Source organism: Myodes glareolus, chromosome 18, assembly GCF_982192425.1.
Source record: "Myodes glareolus chromosome 18, mMyoGla1.1, whole genome shotgun sequence".
Taxonomy (NCBI): Eukaryota; Metazoa; Chordata; class Mammalia; order Rodentia; family Cricetidae; genus Myodes; species Myodes glareolus.
This window is the reverse complement of record NC_142043.1, coordinates 36,147,522-36,173,413: the sequence shown is the minus strand read 5'-3', so window position 1 is coordinate 36,173,413 and position 25,892 is coordinate 36,147,522. Positions and strand designations below refer to the sequence as shown.

At 48.3% G+C, this 25,892-nt stretch overlaps 1 protein-coding gene across 2 annotated transcripts in view; it reads left to right on the top strand.

Annotated features, from left to right (window-relative positions):
* The window catches only part of Cracdl (CRACD like), a 125,554-nt gene that overhangs the window by 5,625 nt on the left and 94,037 nt on the right, over window positions 1-25,892 (top strand). Inside the window, exon 1 of one of the 2 annotated variants that reach the window (XM_085679535.2) lies at window positions 2,334-2,665. The exons of the other annotated variant lie outside the window; for it this stretch is intronic. The gene's annotated coding sequence lies outside the window, so the exon portion shown is untranslated. Of the gene's footprint in view, window positions 1-2,333; window positions 2,666-25,892 lie in introns of those variants that run through there. 2 annotated transcript variants of the gene reach the window in all.

Below are 25,892 nucleotides of genomic sequence, written 5' to 3'. Positions count from 1 at the left end.
TTTAGGACATTGTGAGCCTTAGGCATCTTTTGGGCCTCCTGACTCTTGCTATCTGTGTTCAATACACGCATATCTTATTTATTTCTTTGTATTAAATATCTCCTATAGGATTTATGTAGTGAATTTGCAGTCTTCATTTCCAGAGGACCCAAAATCCATGTAGTTTTGAATCCTTGTGTAGCATCAGCCAGAATCTCTGTGGGAGATTAGTTCCCTGCCTCCTTTGGTGTCTCTGTGTCCCTGTACTTTCAGTATGCTCTTGGATTGCAGGCGAGATCTCAGCAGGCATGCACAAGTGTTTTGAGGGGTGAGTTACCACTCTCTGAGGCCTGGCTCATCTTATCTTCTTTTCTTCATGATCTTTATGAGAAAAGACGGGCATTTGGGTTGAGGTGTTGTGGTAGGTGTGTCTTATCTGGTACCGCATTCTAGAACAGAGAGACTTCAAGAGGCTCTGGGTTGGGGAGGACCTGTCTGGGCCAGCAGGGAAGGCCAGGAAGGAACAAACTACGTTGAGCAGGCCTGTCAGACAGACTGGGTTGTGCCCAGACCTGTGCTTTGGTTCACTGTCACGGCTCAGCTGCTCTTCGGCTGCTCTCCTGTATGGCACCAGGCCAGATGCCGCTGGCAGACTCAGTGGTCTCACCATCAGGCAAACCCAGGGACAGAAAAAGAACCAAGTATCTCTATATCATTTGGGACACATCCTTCCAAGCACCTGTGCCATATGAAGACCCATGAATGCGTGCATGCACTGGGTTAGAATATGCAGTCACCCTTTGGTAGATAGCTGTGAGTTCTGCATCCATGATCAGTCAACTGCAAATTAATAACATTTGAAAAAAAAAATTTGTCTCAACTGAAGATGCCTAAGCTCCCCGCCCCCCCCCCCGCCCTGCCACCCCACCTCTTGTCTGTGTTCTCTAAACAATGCCACTTATCAACTATTTGCATAGCATTTGCATTGTGATAGGCATTATAAATAATCTAGAGATGATCTGAAGTATGTGGGAAGGTACATGTAGTTTCTATGCAAATGCTACGCCATTTTTTAAAGAATATTTTTGTTTGTGTGTGTGTATATGTGTCTGTGTGAGTGTATGCCACACAGGTGTGTGCCCTCGGAGGACAAAAGAGGGCACCAGGTCCCCTGGAGCTGGAGTTGCAAGTGTTTTTGAGTCACCTGATGTGGGAGCTGGGACCCAAACTCAGATCCAGCAATCACTAACCGTTGGGCAGTCTCTCCAGCCCTGACATTTTATTTAAGGGTGTATTGGTTGTTTCTGTCATCGCTATGACCAAATCATTGACAAGAGAGTAACCCGAGAGAGGAAGGACTTTGTCTTGCCACCGTCTGAAAGTGTAGCTTCTTGTAGTAAGGAAGACATGATAGAGTTCACCGTGTTCCTGGCGCCAGGACTTTGCCACTTCCTACTCCTTACTTCTCAGCAAATTAGGAAGCAAGGGAGAGAATTTGTGCTGGAAGCGAAGCCAAGTTGTAATTCTCCCACCAAGACCTGCCCTCCGGCAAGCCTTCTCCATCCTAAAGATCCCATACATGCCCAAAGAGTACCATCAGCTAGGGATCAAGTACTCAGACCAATGAACTTGTGGGGGAAACTTAACATTCAAAACATAACAAAGAGACTTGAGTATCTGCAGATTTGGTTGGGGTCTGAGGACCCCCGTCTTCTGCAGATCCTGTGGCATGGGCATTGTTTACTAAGCAGAGGTGATATCCATATTGTTTTGTGGGCTACCTTTTCAAAAGTATTGAGTATGGAGTTTCTTTTCCACATTACTGGATTATTAGACATTTCTTCTTTGCATCCGTCCCCTGGCTGGGGTGGATCCATTCCACGGTAGGTCTTAATTTCATCATCAAAGCCTCATCTTGGATAGATGTATTTAATTAGGTCATTTCTAACCTTCCAACATTTAGTAACAGAACAATCGTGACCAGCCTCGTTCACTTTTTGTTTCTTCACAATTAATTGTCTGATTACTTCTGAGTACTTAACCCTGATGTCTATTTCCTGTATATAGACAAGATTCCTCTTCTGATGCGTCCTGCCTGAGTTAAGTTTTCTCACACCAAGATTCTTTCTCATGAGATGAATTGGTACTGAGATTTCATGGGTCTTGGTTGACAGCATCTGTGTTATTTGGAACTCAGTCTTAATTAATCTAAGCAGAAGACGACCAAAGGCAGGAAATGCAGGGCTGACAGATTGCTAAAAGCCTGGTCCTCGGCTAGACATCCAGGCAGAACCTCGACAACAGTGCAGATCTGGTCCTCCGGGAAGTTTTGGTGGCTTCAGGCCACGTGTCTTCAGCCGGTAAACATCTATTCCATGGATGGAGGGTCTCATCTGCTGTTCAGAGCCCGTGGAGACATGCTCGAGCATCTAGGACCTCTGCCAGCATTCATGGGAAGGCTGAACGCTTCCGTGCAGGTGCCTCCTGACAAGAGCCCTGAAGTCCCAGCTCTGTTATCATAGAGAAATCAGATCGAAGCCTCCAGCCCGAGGATCAGAACAGGTGGGAAAACAAGGCGAAGACAGATGCTGACAACCCTTTCAGACTTAGGGTGCTTGCAAGCCAGAGCTGGGAAATCAGGGCAGCAGGAGACCTGCCTTCAAGGAGAGGGCACATGAGATGCAAGGTGAGTGTTCTCACACTTTCTCGGTGCTGGGTGAATATTGAGGAGCCCTGCATGGCCAGGCGTGGGTGGGAAGCAACACCTAATTTGCTGCTATGTAAATAGCTGGGTTTTTTTTTTCATGAGTCATAATTGATCAGCAGTCAGCTTATTTTTCTCTTTCCCTGTTCATTGGGTTTTTGTATGGAATCACTGTGAATTCTGGTGTCCGTGGGGAGACAGGAACCTCCTAAGTGGGGTGTTGTATTTTCTGTTGATAAGGGGCAGCATGCTGAGTAAGAGTTTCATAAAAGACCATGTTTTTAGCAGCTTGGAACACTGTCAGGGGCACAGGGAATGTGGGAGACAGCGGACGGAGGCGGGCAGCCACGGATCTGATGGTGGGGTCCTTCTGACCCCAATAGCAAGCATCATTCCTGATGGGTGAACTATTTAAATGAGCTGGTGCTCCCTCTAGGTGGTGGAAAAGGCACTGGAAGGGGGAGCCCCTACCTGCTCTGGGGATATGCCCTGCATGGGCCCAGCGGGTCATGCTTTTCCTAGGTCTATCCAGGAAACTTGTAGTTTTTGACCAAAGGGGAACTAGTAGTGATTTGATATTCACCAAACAATTTGCCTTTCCTCTGTCCCCCCTCCCTCCTTTTCTCTCTTCCTCCTTGCCTCCCTTTCTTCTCTTCTCATTCTTTCAGCCTCCCACATCCAAGCTCTCACCCCAGGTGTCTATGTCACGCTCTCTTTACAGATTGAAAGCAGGATTTGATTTCTACATAACATCCATTTTTCTTTCCTGTGGGGTGTGTACTGGTCATGTTGTATGAAGTAAACTCTGATAATTATTTTACGACCAGAAGCTGGTTTCTCTCAATTCTCCTCAGGTGGAATGCATCTCTTAGGGGTGTGCGTGCAAAGGGGGGAGGTTGGAGGGAAGGAGGGGAGTGAATGCTGGGTATCAGTAGGCCTGGTGCAAACCCTCACTGACCTGTGCTTTTGAATAATTAATAATGGCAACATGGATTGTCATTATGTTGAGTAATTTCACCTTGACCCTCTCATTTGATCTGTTCAGTCACTTATGTGAGTTTAGGAGGAGGAAAACTGAGGCTCAGGGAAGAGAGGGATCTGGCCAGGGTTGCTCAGGTGGCCAACCAGAGTCAGAGAGTGGCACACTGTTTGCATCCCCAGTGTGATAATGTTGCCCTCTCCTATGCCACATGTCCTGTGGGTGTTCATCACCCTGAGACAATTTAGTTGGCAAACAAGGACCTCAGAGTGGCCTGCTCCTTTGCTGTGTCTGCCACTGTTTTACAGAGAAGCAAACTGAAGGACAGTATAGCCACAGGACTTGTCCACATTATTATGATATAGAAGACCAGGGACAATCTTTTTTTTTTAATTTAAAGTGTGTGTGTGTGTGTGTGTGTGTGTGTGAGAGAGAGAGAGAGAGAGAGAGAGAGGGAGAGGGAGAGAGAGAGAATGCCAATGTGAGTTCAGGTGCCTGCAGAGACCAGATCCCCCTGAAGCTGGGTTACAGGAGCTTTTGAACCACCTGACATGGGTACAGGGAACTAAACTCAGGGTCTCTGGAAGATCAGCAAGAGCTCTTGACCACTGAGCCATCTCTCCAGCCTCCCTTCTTGTTTTGTGATGAACCCTGAACTTGGAGATGGCCAGCAGGGGAATGTCCTTGTGAAGTCTTCAGGGTTTCCTTCAATGTCAAGAATGCCTTGCTGGATGTGGACGTGGCTAGAGTTGGATTTGGGCTCTCGGAGGGTTTCCTTCGTCTCCAGTCCACGCCAGAGGTCTTTCCTGTGGTTCGTCCGGCATCGAAGCCCCTGACTGTAGTGATGGCAGAGACTCCATCCTGCCTCTCCCTTCCCCCTCTCTCAGCGATTGGCAGGAGGGCGGGGCTGAGAAGCTCACGGGACGCAGGGCACCGACTGGACGCTGTAGCCAGGCCCATGCTGTTCGGCGAAGCCTGACCCCACTGTCTTCCTTACACTGTGGAAGGTGTGATGCTGTGAGGAGATATAGAGACTGTGGCTTGTGTGGAAGCTGCAGATGGGAATGACAGACGTCAGAGCGAAGGGAACGCTGCTGTGGCTAGGGATGGTGGACAGTTGTCACTTGGTGAGACTCGAGTGGATGGCAGGCTGTGGCGGGCCTGCCTTGGCTGCGGTGGCAGGCAGGACTCTCTGCTGTGTTGTGAGGGGTGCTTGACAGCCTCCAGCCCATCTTAAAGTAGAACTCTAGTCCAAACCTTGGCTTTTTCAGTCTCTAGATGTGGGGTCTCTTTGCTTCTGTCCTCCTCCTGAGAATTGGGAAAGGGCTGGTGGTGACGCGTAGGGGTGTTGTATGGGTTCGGTGGGGGCACCAGTGCCTGTGTAGGGCTTACCCTGTGCCAACCCAAGAGTGAGCACATCTACAAGCCATTTTCTGTGGGCGTAACAAAATAATCAAAGCCAGGCACTTCTTGAAGAAAAGAGGTTTATTTAACTGGGATTTTAATAGCCCAACTCTGGCATCTTTGGGCCACATGTGAATGCTTTCTGACTCCATCACATGGTGGCAGATAGCATCATGGTGGGGAAAACTGTCAGCAGAGGGAGAAATTATGTGGCAAGAGAGACTCAGGAACAGACTCGCTTACTCTGTTTGACAATCAGCTGTCCCCTGAGAATTGCCTAAATCCCTTCAGAGGTGCCATTCCAATGGCTTATTTGTCTTCTAGTAGGCTCCACTCTTTAGAAGGACCCTCTGCCTCTATCACTGCACTGAGGAGCAAGGTTCCTGTACGTGATATTTTGGGGGGACACAAACAACACTCAAGCCACAGCAGCATGAGATATCTGCTGTTGAGTCCTTCTTTGCCTGCTTAAGGGAAGGGTGAAGGGAGAGCGTACTGCTGGCCGATCAGCTGCTATGCTCCAAGCGTGGTTGGGTACTTACAGAATAGTTAGGTCTGATAACTGTCCCTCTAATTAGAAAGTCTCAAAATGGTAGGAGATGGTACCTGGAGTTATAGTAAGTGTTTAGGACCACTGGCTGCTCTTCCAGAGAGCTTGGGTTTAATTCCTACAACCCATATGGGGCTCCCAACCACCTGTAACTCTAATTCCAGGGGATCCAGTATCTCCTCTGGTCTTCCATGGATCTAGGCACATATGTGGTACACAGACAGGCATGCAGGCAAAACACCTATATACACATAAAATAAAAACAAGCATTTAAAAATAGAAATGATGATCTGTGTTTTAAGGTGAAGAAACTCCAGGCAGGAGGCAAACATGGCTCCCCTGTCACCAGCCCAGGAGACCCAGGTGGGCCTGAGGGAGTGGGTTAAGGTTCAGATCTGGTGGCTGCAGCCCAGAGTCCGTTCGATCCTGGGTTGACGCTGAGTGAGGGGGGATGGCTGTAGTCTTGACTCGTCTGGCTTTTAGGGCTAGCCCCAGTGAACGGCTTACCATGTGCTAGATGAACTGAAGGGGCAGGTACTTGCCAAACATCATTTGTTGCTGCTTCTCCCCAACCCCTAAATGAGCACTGTGATTTGGTATCACATGTGTTAACCTCTGCTGATGGCCATCCAGCCTCTACTCCAGAGTTGCAATTTCAGCTACTGGCTGTCTACTGAATTCAAGTTCATTCTGGATCCTTCCCCAGATTTTCTAGTCAGTTCTCTGTCACTTAAAGAAATACCCAAGCTAACCAGTTTATAAAGAGAGGTTTGTTTTCATTTATAGCTTTGAAGGTTCTAATGCATGGTCAGTTGGCCCACTGCTTTAAGATCTGTGGTAGGATGGAGATGGCAAGGAACCTGTGGGTGGACCAGCCTGGCCACACATGGCTAGAAAACAAAGAGAACAGGAGTCCCCAAATCCCACTGAGTGTCACCTCTTGTATGTTTACTGCCTCTCAGTATCACCACCTTTTCTCCGGGGATCAAGTCTTTAGCATACAGGAAACATTGATCTGAAAAGTGTCAAAGGATCAATATACAATATACAATATACCACAGTGTTGGTGTCTTCCTCTCTCTCTCTTTCATATTGGCATGCATATGTGGTGTGTGTGTGTGTGTGTGTGTGTGTGTGTGTGTGTTTGCAAGCCTGTGGGTGCATTTGTGTACATACATGTAGACCTGAAGCTGGCATTGAATGTCTTCCTCTATCACACTCCACTCTATTTACTGAGACAAGCTCTCCTGCTAAATCCAAGCTTGCCAATCCCAACTATTCAGCTAGCCAGCTTGTCCAGTCTCCTGAGTGCTGAGACTAGAGGAAACCACTAGTGTCTGCTCAGTTTCTACCAGGGTTCTGAACTTGTGTCTTCATGCTTGTTTAAAAAGATGTTTATCCTCTCTAGTCCTGGTATTTAGTTTCTTAAAAACTGACAACTCTCCCCAAAGCCACAATTCCTAGCTTCCTGTGTATGTGATAGTGAACAATTGGAAAAGCCTTACATGACAGTGACTATATTTTCACAGTCTTTCACTAGGAAGGACATCATTAACAAAAAGACACTGAGTCTTGAGGGTTTCATAGGTGACATTGTATCTTATTAATCCTCTCAACATCCACACATATTTAAAAATCACTTGCATACATATGTGATATAATACTGATTTCTTTTCAAGGTAGTACTTGTATGTAAGAATTTCAGATGCAAATAATTAAGGTTTGTGTTTGTAAAATTCATCTTTGTAGACTTCCAGAGAAGGAGATAGCCCAGACTGCCTTCCATAGTTCATTCTTCCTCTTGAGAACTTTGCCTGTAATTTCAATAGTTTTCACTAGGAGGTGCGGTAGTCATGCAACTTCTGCATTTGGGAATTTCACCCCAACTATGAGATGAAGTACAGCTTTCCACTCCCTAATATTCTTTAAAATATTTTCTATAAAAAAAAAACCCTGTGTGACTGAACAGAATAATGTCTCAAAGAAGTAACCAAACAAACCCCAATTAAGCAGCAGGGCTAAGAGAACAACTAAATTCCAATGAGTAGTCACTGCTCTGTTCTCTTTAATTCTGGATTTCATTTATTTTTAGCTTTCAGCCATTAAAAACAATCCCAAGCGTTAAGCAAATGTTCACTACCAAAGAGACAGAAGTGTCACAGCCATATGGAATATTAGCAATAGAAATTGACAGGCTGTCTGCATTGCCCACTCAGGGACCAGAGTGTATCCCAAGTCCCCCCTTTCCCATTGAACTCTCCTATGAAGTTCTGGTTCTCCTATAGGCATGTCTCGCCCCCTCAGAAGCCAGGTTTCTTGGTGAACATGAGCCTATACCTAGCTCTGAGACACAGCCGGGTGTCAAGCCAGTCTAAATATGAACTACACTGCCATGGGAAAATCAAGCGCGATACTGACTTAGTTTGGATACGGGAGGTGGTGGAATCTTTCAGAGGCATAGCCAAGTGGGAGGTCATTTCATCACTGGAAGTAAGGCATGTCCTTGAAGGGGCTATCAGACCCTGGTTCCTTCCTCTGCCACACCATTAGCAAACAGACTCCTTTCTCATACCTCGCCCCACAGAGCCCAGTGCCACCCTGGTCCAGAGCACCAGGAGCAGTCTTCATTGTTTCGTGTGTGTTTAAGCCTTTGCTCCTTTTGAATTGACTTATATCAAGTATATGTTACGGTAAAGGAAACAGATTCGTACAGATTCCTTTAGAGCAAGTCTCAGCTGCTGCAACGTTCATCCCACCGGGTAAAGTTACTTCTCTTCATTCTGCCCAGGGTTCCTTCAGCTCACGGGCCGTTGAGGATCCTGGGAGCACTCTGAATCTGCCCCTTATGCGCAGCGAGGCTCCAGGGGAGAATAGTGAGGGCTCTGAGGGCTCTATAGGTCTAAGATGTGGGTATAGCCCATGCTTGAGCTGGGTCTTCCACTTGGGATGTCCATAAGACCCCATGGGGGATCGTGGTCAGGAAGGGCTAGCTATGGGCAGGGAGACTCAGGGTCGAAGGGTTTTAGTTTCTGATTGCTTCAGATCAGAAGGAAAAGGTGACCCTTGGGGTTAAAGGAAGTGTTTTAATAGACAATGTAGATATATTCAATTTTGTACTGCTTCACTAGTAAAATCAGCTTCAGTCAGTTGTTTTAATGGAGGAGGGGGTCTTGAAGACAAAAATATATGAGCCCAAGAAAGTCGTGATGCCAGCCTAGGTAGGAATGTGACAGAGGGTCCTTGTGACCCAGGATCTCAACGATGGGAGTGGCCCAGTATGGTGGGGCTAAGCTGGTGATTTGGCTCATTGTGATACAGAATGGGACACAAGGGACTGCAGGGACCCCCACCACTACCACAGCCCATCCTGTCGGTGAAGATGTCTTGTTTCTGCAGGCTCAGGACCAACTTAGACATCTGTGAGAAGTGGATGCTTGGGAATCACAGGACCTGCAGAGTTCTAGCTAGGCCAGGAAACGGTGGATTTTCAAATGCCATGAACTGTTTGAGGTCTTCCCTGCCTGAGCCCTTGGACATGTGACTTCCATCTCGGCTTTCTCATCTGCCCCTGTGACATCATCCCCACCAGTCTGCAGAAGGGAATGGCATGCTCCCTGTCAGGAGGCCTGTGCCTCAGCACTGGGGAAGGTGGCTTTCCTGGCCCTTTACTTGTTAGTCCTGTGTTGGTAGCCCCATGGCTGCCCAGGCCTCACCCTGCAGGCTGACTCAGGAGGTCTGGGAGGGACTGTCTGGGTCTAACAAGCTTTACAGGCAAATGGGTTGTGCAGTTGGGGTGAGAGACACAACCTTTACCCAGGCAAGTCTGGGCCATGGTCAGGGAGACTTGATTTCCAAGTACAGGCTCTAACCTTTCCTTGAGTGGTAGGAACCTGAGACCTTGTCAGGAGATCCTAGGAATGTGACTGGCCTGGCTGGCAGACACTCCCATTGGCTCACGGGGAGAAGCATAGGCCCTCCTTTGTCCTCAGCACCCATCTTCCTTGTCTTCTCCGGTTTGACTCATGGATCATGGAGTGAGTTGGGGGAGCTCCTCCTCTGTGATGGGGTGCGCATTGCTGCCGCCCAGATCCATTTCCAGCACACTGCTCCTGCAGCCATGATGGGGAGGGAGGTCGCACCTCCACAATGGCACTGCATGGAAGTCGCTTCTTATGCAAACCTGGTGGGATTGCTGGGCTCAGGCTGGGAAAGGGGAGTCTTTTCTAAGTGAGGAAGCCCAGGACAGGCACATTTGCAGTTGGGAGAAAAGTCTGACTACAGGAGTAGTGTTATGTCTGGAGGAATGAGTGTGGCTCGTGGGCAGAAAGTTATCCTGAGTGGGCTTAGTAGGGAGGGCCTGTGTCCTTTTTACTCAGGAGCCTGAGGCAGAGGTTTGTGAGTTTTGAACCAACCTGAACAAAGCCCTAAGTAGGCAAAGTAAAAACAACTAGGCTGAAGCCAACTAGGGAATTGCTGGAGGTGACCCGCTCAGTCAGAGCTTTGGGACCAGCCGGGACTGGCTTGGTGGGAGTTGCCCGCTAGACCTAGAAAATACTCAGGACATGAGCCAGGGAAATGCTTTTATTCATGATAGGATCAAAGATGGAACTTCTAGGAAGGGGACTCAGAAAAATCTGTTGAACTGGTGTAAAAGACATACTGATTATGTGGAGATGTTTAGACGTTCCATCAGTACCATAAACATTTCAGTTTTCCCCACAAATAACTTGTAGACTTAATATAATTTCCAGCCAGAATCTAGGGAGGTGACCAGATATTGAAATATATAAAATAATTTGAACATTTTGACATTGGGGTAAAAATAGTATTTTCATGGAAAATACTAGAAAGTCGGCAAACTGTAGTTTAATATATTTAGTTGTTATTTAACCATAACTTAGAGTAAAATTTAATCCCAGGCACATTCCTAGTTTGGCTCCAGCCTAGTTTTGTTTTTGTTATTGTTGTTATTGTTGTTGTTTAGCTTTACTTACTTACAGAGCTTTGTCCACATGGATTAAAACCTAAGTGTAAAAATAAAAATATTAAAGTACTAAGAAGAAAATGTTGATAAGTAAGCAATTATGAGATGAGAAATACCTTTCTATACCATAGTACTAGAGACTGAAGCTTCAAGGCTACAGCTGTTGTGTTTGAAGAATGTGTGCATGTGTAGACCTTAGGATGCATGAAGAAATAAAACAGGAAGGAAATCACCAGTTAGATGGTAACCAGGAAGAATGCTTGCAACATGTCAGACAAATAGGATAATCAATATGCCCATTTCTTTGTTCATTTGAGATCGGATCTTTCTGTGTAGCCCAGGCTGGCCTTGAACTCAAGACCCTCCTGCTTCAGCCTCCCAAAAGCTTAATACCTGTACCACCTCTCCCAGCTGAACCCCTGTGATTTTTGAAGGAACCTCCAACTAGGAATAGAGGGAAAGATTGGAACGCGATGGAAGACATGGTGACTTGTGAAGACGCTGGTCTCAGTCTCACGGTTGCATGTAAAATCAGATACAAGATCTGCTGCCAAACAAGCACATTTCTGGCGCTTTTTATTTGTTCGCGTGGATGATGGTGTTCTTTGCAGGTGGAGGTGTGTGGCGGGGACTCTCCTGGGACTGTGGGAGTGGAAGACACAAGATTCCTGCCAAGCAATTTGGCAGTCTGCCCCAAAAACCTTTAAAAGATTTCCTCCCTTTATCCTGCAGATTCCATTTCTAGGGATTTATCCTGGGGAAACAATTAAGTCTGCAGGTAGAGATTCCTCTGCAAGGATGTTCAGCCCAGTGTTATTTCTGAAAGGGAACATTTGGAAACCACTAGTCACGGGCAGTGAGTCATTCCTGTCAGATGCAGTCGAGCCCGTAGGAACACTTCCGGAGAGTGCACAGTCGGCAAGGGAACTCCATGGTCTAAGGTCAGAAGGGTGATGGGTCCGAGCTGCAGGAAGAAAGCAGACCCGGGGAGGAAGTAGGAACCAAGCTGCACACAAGATGCCTTAGAAAAGGGCTGCTCTTCGTGCGTTCTTTTAGTTTTTGTTGTTTTCTTTTGAAACAGGGTCTCGGGATGTAACCCTGGCTATCTGGAACAGCCTGTACCAGCTGTTCTTAGCCAGTGGGTCAATACTACTTTGGGGGTCAAACAACTTTTTTACCAAGGCTGCAGATCAGACATCCTGTACATCAGATGTTTACATTATGATCCATGACAGTAGCAATATTACAGTTATGAAGTCGCAACAAAAATAATTTTATGGTTGGGGGTCACCACGTGAGGAACTGTATTAAAGGGTCACAGCATTGCGGTTAGGGGTTGAGAACCTCTGTCCTATACAGATCAGATGTCTTGATCTCACAGGCATCCTCCTGTTTCTGCTTCCAGAGTGTGGAATTAAAAGTGTGCACCACCACTCCTGGCTGAGCCTTCATGTTTTGCAGGTTGCCTTCAGTGAGCTGAGCAGGCATTGGGTGAGCAACATTATTGTTCTAGTTAAGAAGGAGATGCTTCGGTAGGTGTCTTACCTCAGTTGCTGAGGTAAAACACCATGATGAAGGCAACTTATGAAAGAAAGCATTTAATTTGGAACTTGTGGTTTCAAAGGGTTAGAATCCACGATGATGGAGCAAAGGCGTAGTAACAGGAACAGCAGAGAGATCACTTCTTGATCCACAACCAGGGTTGGCAGGGGCAGACAGGCAGAGAGACAGAGACTGGGAATGTGTGGGCTTTTGAAACCTCAAAGCCCATCCCCAGTGACATGGTTTCTCTAACAAGGCCATATCTCCTAATCTTTCCCAGACATTTTCACCAACTGGGGACCAAGTATTCAAACATGTAAGCATATGGGGGCCATTCTTATTCAAACCACTTCGATGCACTATACCAAAGCAGAAGAGTGGAAACAAGCCTGTAGGACCTGTCAGGAGTAACGGACTTCATGATCTGCCTTAGACCCATGGGACTCCTCTTCTTTTCCAGTTACAACCACTTCCAAAGAGCCTCTGTCCCTTCCCCTTGCTCCCCATGTGCATGGTGGATTGGGGAGTTCAAAATCAAACCAGACAAAAACGCAGAATATAAAACTCCTAAAATTAAAAACGTTCCGGGCTGGGGACTAGAGAGATGGCTCAGAAGTTAAGGACACTTACTGCTCTTACAGGGGTGTCCTGGGTTCCGTTAGCAGCTCTTAGCTCTCTGTAACTCTAGTTCCAGGGAATCCGATGCCCCTTCAGGAACCTGCAGACATGTGGTATACACCAACTCATGCAGGCACACACACATACATATATGCTTTTAAAAGAATCTTAAACAGAGACTTGGGGCATAAAACTTCTAAAAGATGAGTAACATTCGTGTATATATAAAATATAGATTCTTTTTTTTCCAGTACAACAAATGGCTTGATGATTAGGAAAATCCCTATTTTTCTAAGCACACCCTAGGAATGGCTGGTGTCCCAGGAGTTTGTTCCGTTCTGCTTTCCTTCTTTGAAAGTTTGGGAGCCAGTTCTCCTGGCCTGACGGTGACCCCATATGGTAAACCCATATTGCCTTCACACTATATCGACTCGCAGGGCTCTATCAAGTTTTAATATTTGAGATGCATAGAAGGTGTATAGTCTTATGAGAAACTAGGGGCTAGTCAGTGCCATTTTTAGAAAACGCTCTTGCTTGGTTCTGTCAGAGTTGAAGAAAGCTTTGCTGAAAGACTGGCCCTCTCATTGCAGGTTGGCACTAGCTTTCACGTCACTAGCTTGCCCAGCACCCATAATGGCTGACAACTCCTTCCCTTACCTACACTTGGCATCCCATCTGTGGTGATTTGATGAAAATAGCCCCCATAGGTCCACAGGGAACTGCACTGTTAGGAGGTGTGGCCTTGTAGGAGGGAGTGTGTCAGTGGGGGTGGGATTTGAGGTTTCAGATGCTCAAACCAGGCCCAGTGTCACTCTCTCTTCCTGCCGCCTGCCTATCCAGATGTCGAAGTCTCTGCTCCTTCTTCAGCACTATGGCTGTGTGCCACCATGCTTCCTACCATGGTGATAATGGTCTAAACCTCTGAACCTTTAAGCCAGCTCCAGTGAAGTGTTTTCTTTATTAACAGTTGCCACGGTTGCCAGGTGATGATGGTGCACGCCTTTAATCCCAGTACTCAGGAGGCAGAGGCAGGTGGATCTCTGTGAATTCAAGACCATCCTGATCTTCAACTAGAGCTAGTTCCAGGACAGCTAGTACTGTTACACAGAGAAACCTTGTCTCAAAACAAACAAACAAACAAACAAACAAACAAACATAGAGTTGCCATGGTCATGGTGTCCCTGCACAGCAATAGAAACCCTAACTAGGGTACCACCCCTGTCACCTGGCAGAGCTGAGGTCCCGCCTCCCCATGCTCTCAGGTGATTTCCATGAGGTTTCTCCGTCCTCTGGAATAGCAGGAGTCTAGGTGGCAACTTCAGATGTCTAGAGCGATCCCCAGGCGTTTTGGTACTGTGACCAGAGCTACTGACTGTGGCATGCTCCCTCTCACACACTGTTCATGTCTCTAGGGGGTCCCAGAAGTACCCCTTGAGTGCTCAAAAATGATTCCATCATGATACTTTGTATTGACTGTCTGTCAGACACGGCCACCGGGATCCAAAGAGGGAACTTAGCTACTGCAGAGAAGGGGCAGCCAGGAGTGGATCTTCTCCAGGCCTCTGTACCCGCTTGTCTCTGGGCATGGGTGTCCTGATGCATGTGATACCCTTTCCTGTCTTTCTCTGTCACTTGAACACATCTTGCCACCCACACTGCTTTACCCAAACCACTTGTGCTAGCAGGGATGCATCATGATGAAAATGTTGTGGATCTTGTGCTGGGTCACCCGTGGCGGGTGCTGTGCTGAGTTACCCGTGGTGGGCGCTGTGCTGGGTCACCTGTGATGGGTGCTGTGCTGGGTTACCCCTGGCGGGTGCTGTGCTAGGTTTACCGGCTCTGGACTATACCTCTAGCTCACAGAGACTGCTGCTGACTTGAAATAGTGCCCTCCAGTTGCTAAGGTCTTGCTCAGAGAACAGCCTTCTCTTTTTCCTTTCCCAGAGGTCTTAGAGTCCTGGTGATGCTGTGTAAAGCAGACCCAAGAACAAGGGAGGTGCTGACAGCGCCACACCAGGTCTCATTGCCTCCCAGCTCAGATACTGCTCCTCCGGGGTCCCTGTGTCAGCAGAAACATTGAGGGAGAAGCCTGTGGGTGGTGTCAGAGGCTGATTCTGGAGTGAAGAGTCAGCACTGTGAGCTTGTGAAGGGATGGGCGGGGCCAATGCTCCCTCTGCCCCCAGAGGCTCTAGTTTGGGGAAAGTCTCCTTGGAAGAGTCTCCGTTAAAGAGGACAGAAACAAACAGCAAGCCTGCCTGGCCCCTGTCCAGCCATGTAACCTTAGAGCCACCGTTGGTGGTGACAGGACCCAGTTTATGTAACCTGAGGGCGGTAGTGAGACTAGCTGGGGAGCCGGGGGAGTGGGGCATGTGCAATTCAGGAAGTTCCTGTGGGGCCCTACCCACCTGGTCCCCCATGTGCCCATGCTGCCCCTTTGCCCGCCTCACAGCTGGGCAGAGCACAGGCTGCCAGCTGGAGTGGGGACTGCTCTGGAGCTTGGTGGAGTCCTGGGGCTGGGGCAAGGCTCTGTCAGGTCCCTCTGAGGGCCCTTCTCTGCCGCTGAAGATACTCAGGTGTGCAGTTTCACGGTTATCCACAGCACCTCCACCCTGCATTGGCACAACATCCCCATCTCCCTGGAAACCTGCTCCGGCGATCTCAGCCTGAGGCACAAGCACAGAGACTGACTCCGGGAATTTTGATGTTGCGGCCTGCTGTTTTTGAAGCAAGGGCCTTGGCCAACATGCTACCTGGGTTCCTAGGGCTCTGTTTTCTCCCCTGGGACTTGGCTTCTGATATAAGCGGGGCTCATGGGTTACACGATGATGAACGTTATGCAACAGAGATGGATCTGTTCTGTCAGTGGGGCCCAGGTCATGCCATTCTTAGTGGAAATAAAGCTCAGAAGTCTAAGGTGCTTCTTGCTAGACCCCCTCTCTCACCATCCTCTATTGTGTTACTGTGGTCGAACCCACTGGTTGAAGACCAGGGCTTCTACATAACTTTGCTTATGTATTTTTCTCATAACAGCTATCAGTGTAAGTATTGCCTGGTCCTTTATTGAGATGATCATGGAGACTTGGTGTACTGTTTATTAAGGTTTGCTCTGAAGATGCAACTCTCCATGACTTCCTGAAGACATAGACTACCCTTAGGGGAGATGTGGTTCTTAGGAACCAAGGGACCAGCTGGTGAGATGCTACCAACATGGCCTTGTGGTCCTTACCTGTACCCTTCCTTCAGCTGCCTACTCAGAGCTCTGTGAGCCCTTCAGAACCTACCAGAATGCTTGTGTTTCACCACCTCTGACACCCCCTTCTCCCATACTCTCCTCAGGTTCTGCCTTGATTCTTCATGTTCTGCAAACAAAGTCAACAAACCTCACAACTATATCTTCTCTGTCCAGAGGGCCTTACTCACCTGGCTCACTGCCCACAGGCCACCTTGAGGCAACTGCCCTGGGCTGTCTGTCACCTCCTGGGCAGAAGTGACTGTTCCTGCTTAGGTCCCCTCTAGAACTCCATACTTACCCATTACAGGTAGGTTAGGGGGTGTCTGTCTCCTCTCCCGACAGTCTGAGGTTCTTGACATTGACTTGACTTTGAAAGACATGGGGAAGTGTGGCATGTTATAGTGTTTGAACCAGGCTGGCTGAATCTGTTAGATGCCTACAGTCTTCATTTTTGGCGTAGTGTCGTTGGCATTTGAGAATTTGTCATTATAAGATTTTGCCACACACCAAAGTGGATCTTGATTATAAAGAAGAATCATGGGGTTAACATTTAGCTCCAGGGTCTTATTCTATGGCTCTATATTATGAAGCTGGTGTCTGAGCAGCTCACAGAACATGCCATTGGGGTTCATCTTTCAGGGAGATTGGATGAAGTAGTGGGAGACCTCAGAGCTACCTCTGCATCCCTTGTGAGCCTGCAGTGGAGGGGGGGGGGCTCCAGCTGCTGCCCAGTGCCCGGCAGGTGCCTTGCAGCCTCTCTCCTGGTCTTGCTTATGAGCGCCTCAGCATGAGTCAGAACATGTGCAGCGTGGGCTTGCAAGGGTGGCAGGGAGCCTAGAATTAGCTCAACTGTGCTGCAGAAGGGCTGTGGTGGGGAGGGTAAGACTATGCCATGCAGCAGTCACAAACCACAGGGGGTGAGGGGGTCACATCTCCGGAGCCACCCCAGGCTTCAGAGTGAGGGGAAAGCCTGTTGGATCCTGGCACCGGCCCAGCTGTACATGAGCAGTTGGATGAAGAGTGGGTTTTCTGTACCCACGGCGAGTATGATTGGCACACTGAGGATGAATGTGGGTGCAGGACAGACACGGCCATGTCACTCCCAGGATGAGTGGCAGACAAGCGTGGTGATTGCCATACTTGCTGGCCACAATCCCAGGTAGGGCAACTCAGTGCATTTCCCTGCCCATGGCACACCAGGCAGGTAGAAGTACCCCCGAGCCAGGCCAAACAGGTGACTTGGGACCCCCATCTGCCTGGCATTCTTCTCGCTCTTTGCAAGCTGCCTCTCTGTTAAAATGAGACCATTGTTAGCACGTGACTTTACTGTGCGTGTGTTTATCTGCCCTCCTGCCTTTGCCCGCTTGCCCCAATCCTCGGCACAGGTATGTTGCTGAAGATGCCAGTGCTTGTCATCTGAGAAAACAGGGAAGTAGAGCTTGTCATTCTGCCAGTCATCAAGACAAAACCCATGGGCGGGTCCATGCCTGCAGGGGAGCGGAGGGATTGGGCTCTCATTCAGCCACCCATCAAGTCAGCCGGAAGGAACGCTGAAATGTTGAATTGCATGTGTGTCAGCATGGATCAGGAAAAAAATTATTTTTAAGATCCTGGTATGCAATATAGGCATATGGTGTTATGTTACCTTTGCTGGTTTCCCACTACCGGGTGAACCCCAAGGGAGCAGTGTGGTCCGTGCACTCTGTGTGGTCATGTGAACAAGAAGTTTGGGAATGCTGGTCCTCAGGTCCTCGGGGTATCAGCTCTGTGGCCGGGCCAGGTGACTTCACACCCCATTGTCTGGTTTCAGGAGGCCATATGGGCTGTCTCTGTCCTCACTGAGTGAGCCAATAGCAGACGTGAAGGGTGCTTTGTCTCCCTGCCGGGGCACTGGTATGTCAGATTAGATGTGGTCTTCGTTGGCCTGAGGCATAGGAGAGTGTCGGGAGTGGTGATCTGAACCTCACACACGAAGTGGGGAGTCTATGAGAGTTGAGGAGCAAACACAGTCTTCGAGCGGCTGCATCCCTTCAGCCCTACGTGCAGTCTTTGCACACGGAGGCTTTTGCTTAACCCTAGGGCCTCCCCCCTCTTCAAACCCCTCTGCTGGTACCCAGGTGAGGCACAGGGTACCTTTGTGCCAAGAGTCCCACGAGTCTCGAAATGCCTTTCTTTGTTCAGATTTGGTTCTGTTTAAAATACGACATGTTGTCAACAGCCTTGTTGGGGCCCCGACTCTGCTGTGAGGTGGGCAGGGCCCTGGGGCCCAGAGAATGGAAGGCACTTGCAAGCACTGTGAACAAGGCCGTGGGCATGCCAGCTCTCTTGCCTTTTGAGTCGGTGCTTTGCCCAGGTGCCCGGTGCCCACCTGCTGCCTGCCATTATCCTACCGGTATATGCTGCCCACGCCTGCTTAGCCTTTCTTTGAAAATCAAAGGCTCCTTAGCATTTGCTTTGCTCCTTTAGTTTATTATCTGCCCCTTTATTTTACAAGGATGTATTATATATTTCTTACTAATATTAATTATTATTATTTGCTGTGCTGAGGATGGCGCTCGGGGCTTGGCACATGGCATATAAATGCTGGTCACTGAATTGACCACAGCCGGTCATTTTCAGCCTTCTCTTGTTCCTTCTGCACAGCAAGCTTATGAGAACTAAGGTGTAATTCTGGGGGAACTAAGTATTTTATCTGCACTATCTCACTTAATCCTCCAGGTACTCTGTAGAGCGGGTATGGTGGTGAGGGTGCAGGCGTTCTTTGTAGATCTTTGTTGGGGTCTCTCCGCAGGTAAATGGACAGCAGGTATGTGTGGAAGGGAGCCGGTCTTCTTAACTCCGTCCTCTTTGGGCTCTGCAGAGCTCAAAGGTGTGTTCAGTACAGTGGGGGAGAGAGGATGCCGGTGGAGGAGATGGTGTCACTGCCTGCTCATGGCATTTGAGGAAGCAGAAGGTTGAGCGTGTAGACAAAATACAGCAGTTCCCTCCTTCCGAATTCCATTGCCCACTTTGCCTGAGCTGCTAAGCCCTGCCACCCACTCATTCTGTTGCTGGCTTCCCTGGCCTTATCATTAGCCCTTTGCCCTTCTCTCCCTCTGCTGGGCTTGGTGCCTGGGGACAAGCTCTGTGAGTTTACAGGTGGCGAGGGAACCAGACAGAACAACGTGGCAGGTGGCCCGGGGCGTGCACACAGATGGGGTGTTCAGTGCCAGGCCCCTGGTCTCCAGGGAGGTTGGCTGGTAGGAGTCAGGTTTCCTGATGCCATAGAGCAAGCAGGTAGGTCAAGCAGGAATGTGGTGGAGTGGGGAATGGCCATTCCCTGGCAGTGTTTGTCTCGGCCCCACGCCTGACAGTTCCCATTGTTTCCTGGACCGGGTTTGATGGCAGCATCGGTTACTTGGGTCCTCATGACATGGAAACAGTTAGAACCTCCTCCAGGATTCTTTAAAATAGCCACGCTGCTTTCTCGGGCACATAATAGGATTGTTCCACCCTTGCCCACTTCTTCCACATTAGGGCAGTTACACTGTAGTGCCGGTACCCGTAGCCTGAAGGAAAGTGAACCAAATGAAATAATCTGTGTAGATAAATAACCCTCGACAAACCCAGGGACTCTAATGCAAACAGCGGAGGAAACCTGAGCGGCGGCGGCTGCTGCTGCTGCTGCTGCTCAGGGCTCATGAATTTGGCAGTGTCCTTATAAATGTCATCCAGTCTGCCCCCTGCATCTTCACCTCAGGCCTTCCAAGAGCTTCCGAGACGCCAGCTCATGACATGAGTCTTTAAACAGGGAATGGTCATACACCCTGTACTCCTGTGTTCGCATGAAGCCGTTAGAGTCTGTGGGCTTTGCTTACACGTAGCCTTTTGAACCTTTGGGATTCTGAATAGTTAGGAAAATGAATGTAGAACCTTTGTCTGGGTTGAGGAGGTAGCGAGGCGTTAATGAAATTCATCCATGCGGGATTTCCATGGAAATCTTGAGGCTCAGTCTACTTCCCCACTGTTGCCTTTTGTAAGTTCCAGCTGTCCTTGTGCTACGGATGGAAGCCACACCAGGCAGAGGAAGGTCACTGAAATGGAAGCGACCCGAGAAACCGGAGCCCAGGTCTCCTATGCAGGGCTAGTGGCAGCTTGTACCAGGGCTAGCAAGGGTCAGCCCTCTGAGGTCTTTATTTCCCTGATAGGCCTGGGTCTGGCTTTGGCTTTTTATGAGGGCTGATAAACTTTGTTCACTATCGAGCTGTTACATCCCCAGGCCGCCCACAGGCTGTGGGATGGGAGATGCCGTGGAAGCTGGGTTGCCAAGAAGGACTGCTTGCTTCTCTCTCACCTTAACCCATTCTTGTGCGAAGGGCAAACATTTGCCAGAAAGTTGCTTTTGTTGGGAGCTAAACTTGTGTGTTAGCCAGCGCTCCATCATACGGGGGATCATCAGGCTATGAGAAGGTTTCTTTTGACTCATTTTAAGATTTCAGTGTAATGCTGGTTGACCCACTGTTACTGGACCCGTGGCAAGGCATCGCACAAGGTGGAAGTGCGTGCAAGACAGAGACACACACAGTCCTGAAAGAGTCAGGAAGAGACTGAAGTCCTATGGTCCCATCAAGAGCGCACCTCTGATGGCCTTTGCCTTTTAAGGTTTCTACGGCCTTTCTCTAGTGCCCAACTGGGGATCACACCTCAACACAGCCGTCTTAAGGAGGCATTTAATAGCGGAACTGTAGCAACTTAGATGTGCATTGGTTGGCAGAATAGATCTATCCCTGTCCCACAGCTGAGGACTTGCAGTCATCTCTAAGGGACCCGAGACCTGAGGCGGGGCAGGGGGTCCCCCAAGCAAGGTCCAGGCTACACGTTTGGCTCTTCTGTCCTATGGCTGGTATTCCAGATGAGACGGCTAGTCAGTCCAAAGGGCACAACTTTGACCACGGAAGGAGCTTTTAGAGATTGTTTCTGCCAGGTTTTCCGTTTGAGCATTCCAGGCTACCAGATTCTGCCAGTGTCATTGAGGAGAGCAGGCCTCAAGCTCCGTGGGTTTGTATCTGAAGGCACACATTTTACTCCTGGCGCTTGCCACATTGGCACAGGTGCTTAGCAGGTGTCAAACTATCAACATTTTTTGCTTCAAGAAAAATTCTCCATTGGTTAAAAAAAAAACTAGTGTTCTTAGGGTATATAGTTTATTTTGTAATCTCTTCTATACAGCATTGCCTTCTAAAAGTGCTGCGGGAGCTCCTTCCTCTCCTTCACCAATAGCTGCTGAGATATCAGCCCATTGGGGCGTGGTCTCTCTCTCTTTAAAAAAGCAGCGGCAGCCTTCTGCCTGCTCTCTTGCTTCCAGCGCCGCTTTCTGCTTCCCAGAATACTCCTGTTCTCATCGCCCCACCTCTCCTTCCTGTCTGGTTGACCCACCTATACTTCCTGCCTGGCCAATCAGCATTTATTTAAAACATGATTGACAGAATACAGATAATTCTCCTGCACCATAAAAAGAATCAGGTATTCAATCCCAGACATAATGGCACAATCAAGTGTTGGATTTGCTTTCTCTTCTTAAAAAATATTAGACCTAATATACGAAGCAGATGTCTTCAAGAACGGAACACCACCCAGGGCAGGTGTGTGATACAAGGAGCGATCCACGTTTGCTAGGACGGTCTGTCTTGAGGATGCCTTCTGAACCACAGCTAGGAGAGAACAGAGCAGAGGCCGGGTCAGAGCTAGGCGTGTTGACATTGTTAGCATTCGTGGGGAAGTGTGTTGGCGAGAGGACGGTTCTGAGCAGGGAAGGCAAGTGAGAAATCTTTGAACGGTCGCCATGGAGATGAGTAAATACTAAGCTATGCGTGCACTGAGGCTGGACCTGGAACAACTGGGAAGAGTGGAAGGGAGAGTGACCTGATCAGAGGACCTGGAAGTGGCAGAGCCACACTGCTGAGTGTTCTCACCTGCCGGAGGAAAGGGACCCTTACCGTACTCTTGATCACCTACCTGGAACCATGGAGACAGTAAGGAATGCCTCGGAGCGCCCATAGCCAACCCTAAGCGCAAGCCTTTCCTTCTCCAGTCAACTGAGTCTGCCCGACTGAAATACAACACTCTTTAAGCCAAGTATTATCTGATGTAAAATAATCATGAGACATGAGGACAAGACAGACAGTAGCAGAGAAAACTGCGAGGCAATGAGCAAACAGTCAGGGACTGACTCAGAATGCAACCCAAGTCTTATTCAAGAGCCCGAAGCCCTCCTGGCTGTTTCCCCTCCCCGCTCCAGCACCCAGCTGTGTCTGGCCTCCTTATTCTTCCCGCTGCTCTTCTGTTCCTGGGTCTAGGGGTTTGCCCAGCCCTTGCGTCGGCATGCTCTTCCTCCACAGATATCAGGGCTCACTCACCCTACAAGCTATTCAGGCTCTTGGCGGTCACCTCGAAGAAGGCCATCAGGAGTCTCGGTAGAGCATGAGACCCTTTGCAGCATGGCTTCCTGAATGTTGTCACATGAGTTCTGTGCAGGGCCTAGTGAGTCAAAATATTCAGTTACCTGCCCAGGGGTATCCAGCAAGCTCAGACCGGAAGTCCTGCCTTTCTACCGTGTAACATGAGGAGAAACGGGCCTCATTTTTCTATGACACCTGCTTTCTTCTTGCTTTGGAAGTTTTGGGGGTGTCTGTTTTTGTTTACGTCTCTGTGTGTTAGGTAAGTGCCCCCCCGCTGAGCTCCCCTCAAGCCCCTCCCACTTTGCTTTTTAAATGTTACCACCACCCCGCACGTTGTAGGTCTACCCTTTGTCCCTGTCCCTCTTCAGGACAAGAGAACAAGGGTTTGTCTTTGGCTGTTGATCACCACTGACTCTCCAGTGCCTATGGCTGTGTCAGGAACTTAATAGCCGCCAATAAATATTTGTTTCATGAATAATTGTAACTAAAATGTAGTGCCCTTGGGTACAGACTCTGGGAATAAACACACTGAAGTGGAAATTCTCAGCATGGCAGGCTTTGGGTTTGCCTTATACTATTTTGAAAATCTGTGCGATTTTACTATGAAAGAAAATTTTCAAATTCAATTTTTTTTTTGAGGGGCTGAAGAGGTGGATCAGGGATGAAGAGCTCGTATGGCTCTTGCAGAAGAGCCAAGATTGGTTCCCAGAACCCATGTTGGGTGGCTGACAACCAACTGTAACTCTAGCTCCAGGGGATCTGGTGCCCTCTTCTGGTCTCTATGGGCACCTGCACTCACATAAGCACATAATTTTTAAATTTTGATAATGCTGGGTTAAGCGTAGTGCTTGTTTAATATATGCAAGTCTCTAGGGTTGATCCCCAGATTCCTCAAGTAAATAAATAAATCTGTTATTGTGTTGAACTGCTAGGCAGCACAGGACATGCCTGTCAGATGGTCACGACAGCGCCCAGTATTTAGCAGGGCGACAGGGCATGCCATCTTTTGCCAAGTACCTTCCTAGACTTTGCTACATGGGATCTGTACATGGCCCTGGTGGTGTACGTTACCTGTACAGAGCGATACAGCCAAGCTAACACCAGGATTTCTGGCTTGCCAGTGTATCGTGTAATGAGAATTAAGTCCTGTTATGGAGTTTTTACGTGGGCCCTTTGGCAAGGCTGTCCTTGGAGTCTGGTGTTTGTGAAATTAAATGTGCTTCCATCTCCATTTTGCACGCATGTATACACATGAGGCGACAGGTTAGGAAAGAATTATCTAGAAGGTGTTCATAGTATGTTAGGGAGGCGAGACCTGTGGGGTTAGAGATTGGGGCCAGCCCAGCATCAGTCAGGCCCAAGATGTCCTGAAATGTAGGAAAAGGCTGGGGAAGGACCCTGCCAGTCATAGGCCTAAGAGCCTCATCAATCCAGACAAACCCAGCAGGAGTGAAAAAGGTCCGAGACCCTGTGAGCATGACCGATTTTGAGTTGCTAAGGCCCAGCTTATGTAACATAAGCCACCTAGAGTGTCTTGGGAGTCCATTTGGAGACATAAAGGCAGATTTTATCTCTAATAGAATTCATGTCAATAACACTTGTGGATTCATTGCCAGAAGAAAGATGGGGGTATTTGTGTGCGGGATCCTACTGAAGTCTCAAAACAGACAAGGAAAAAAAATCTCTTCCATCTGTTCCTATGAGGGAGCAGGCAGAGAAAGAACACGTGAGTTTCCAAGTTCCTTCCCATATCAGGTGGTAAACCTGGCACAGGTCTTAGAAACTCTAAGCCAGGGATGGATGGGGGTGTATGTAACCTGGTGTTAGAGAACATTTGCCTAACATGTGAGGCCCCAGGTTTGATCCCCAGCATTGAAAAACACACACACACAAAAAAAAACACCAAAACAGAACAAGAAACAAACAAAAACAAGAACTCCAAGGCAAGAGCTCTCTTGGAGGCTCCAGCTGAGATGTATTTTTTGTGGAACAGATCGCCTAGGGGAGTGAGAAAGACAAAGAGAACGGTAGAGCCATGTGATCACCTAAAAACTATGATTGGAGGGTTCCTGCAGACACGTTCCAAAGACCAATGAGAGGGGCCCTCAGACAAGAACAGGGGCTTAAAATGAACTCCTCCAAGGGTTCCTTTTAGGCATGAGTTTGTGCTGTTTTGTATTCTGTGGATTTTGGGAGGGCTTGTTTTTCTGAATATCTCTTTGGGCATCCCCTTTCCTGGTCCTTCTAGCATCTCATGCTGGAACAAGCCGTGCGTCACTAGCACCCCGACTGACAGAGGTTAAAGGTCCTCTTCCATGAGCCTTTTCTCTGTTTTACAGATGTTGTTCTAGGTGTCAAGTGGCTAGAGGTATGCCAGAGATTAGACAAGGACACACTCCCAAGACTGAGATGCAGAAAAGTCGGACCTCAACTGAGTATGCTTAGTGCATTAGAGTTTGAGGTTAATCCTGATGCAAATGTTTTCCATAGTTGGTATATTTGTGTTTGGGGAAGAAACACGTATCCCTTATCATAAGTGCTTGCAGTCCTTTAAATGGGCCCAGTGAGATGTAGCTTCTTCCACATAGACAGTGTATGCTTTGGAGTTCTGTTTTTGTTTGTTTGTTTTTGCTTGCTTGTTCTGTTTGGTTTTTTTTTTTTTTTTTTGACAATGCTGGGGATCAAACCTGGGGCCCCACATATGTTAGGAAATGTTCTAACACCAGGTTACACTCCCATCCATCCCTGGCTTAGAGTTCCTAAGTCCTGGAGCTTGTACCAGGTTTACCACCCGAAATAGGAAGAAGGTAGAATTATTTAACAGAATGAATCATGATGTCCACTCTTATGTCCCACTGAAAAAAAGACTGCCTTGTGTTCCTACATGAGATTTTTAAAAAGCGGTGGTGAGAAGCATAGATTTTTATTTTAAAAAACTTATTTTTAATTGTGTGTGTGCATGCATGCATATGAGTCCACAGAGGCCAGAGGATGGCTTCTTATCCCCCAGAGCTTGACTTACAGGCGGTTGTGAGCTGCCCAACATAGATGCTGGGAACCACACTTGGGTCTACTGCAAGAGCAGCTCACAGTCTTAATCTCTGAGCCCCTCTCCAGCCCACTGCTGGAGTTCTGTGTCCTAAAAGCAAGCACGTGGCAGGTTTAGGGTAGCCAATCTCTCAGCCTCCCAGTATGTGGTCAGGAGGTTGTCAGTAATGACACCATGAGTCCATTCCATGTATCCTCACATCCACTCTTGCTGTGCTTGGCTGTGACCCCCAAGGGTTCATGTATTGGCTGCTTGGTCCTTCGGGTGGTACTGTTGGAAGGTGTTAGAAACTTCTAGAGATGGATTTCCTGTGAAGTTGACTGGCAAGTCCAAGTCCTTGGCTTTGGAGGGGACTGTGTTGTTCTTGATAGTTTTCACAAGAATGGGACATTGTGAGAAAGCAAGCCTGGTTCT